Below are 729 nucleotides of genomic sequence, written 5' to 3' on the forward strand. Positions count from 1 at the left end.
CGAGAGGGAAGTGAAACCAGACGGAAGGACGTTTTAGATCCACTTTGAGAGTCTCAAAGCGTGTATGGAGGACTTTAACGAGAACAAAGAGAACCAAACGACTTGTTCCTTTCCCTTAAGTGAAGACGGAACCAAACACCTCTTTAACAAAGGAGGCAAACGACGGGTTAAGTGACAGCGTCTTCTTGTAGCTTGTCAATGATTGACTTGTGCCTTTTATTGATCATTCACAGTAGAGACCTACTAGAAAACCTTTCTATGACCCCTATAATGCATTAAGGACATACTTAAAAGGCTTTATTATTACAGTTATAAGCTGCATTGTTATTAATATTCGTTAAGGTGATTTAAGCTGATTATGACTTTTTATATACCTACACGGCACTTGTTGCTTTATCTCAATTCCCCCAAACAATGGTCTGAGCTCAGGTATCAGAGCTCTAAACTGTTAAAGGTCATCGAAGGGGTCAACAACAAGTCGTAGCACTTGTCCGTCCGCTCGTTAAGCCGCTCCCACGTCAGTCTGCAAAAGACGACTGTGAACACCTGAAGAGCTTAATCGGACCCGATCGGACCCGATCAGACCCGATCAGACCCGAGCCGATCCCACATGTTGTGTTTTCCGTGTTCATGAATATGAGCACAGCAGGAGGAGGAAGAGGAGGAGGAGGACAGAGAGGGAGAGGAGATAAATGGAGTCATTGTCTGGTCTGTGTGTGTATGTGCTGG

The sequence above is a fragment of the Pungitius pungitius genome, chromosome 5 (genome assembly GCF_949316345.1).
Source record: "Pungitius pungitius chromosome 5, fPunPun2.1, whole genome shotgun sequence".
NCBI classification, from domain to species: domain Eukaryota; kingdom Metazoa; phylum Chordata; class Actinopteri; order Perciformes; family Gasterosteidae; genus Pungitius; species Pungitius pungitius.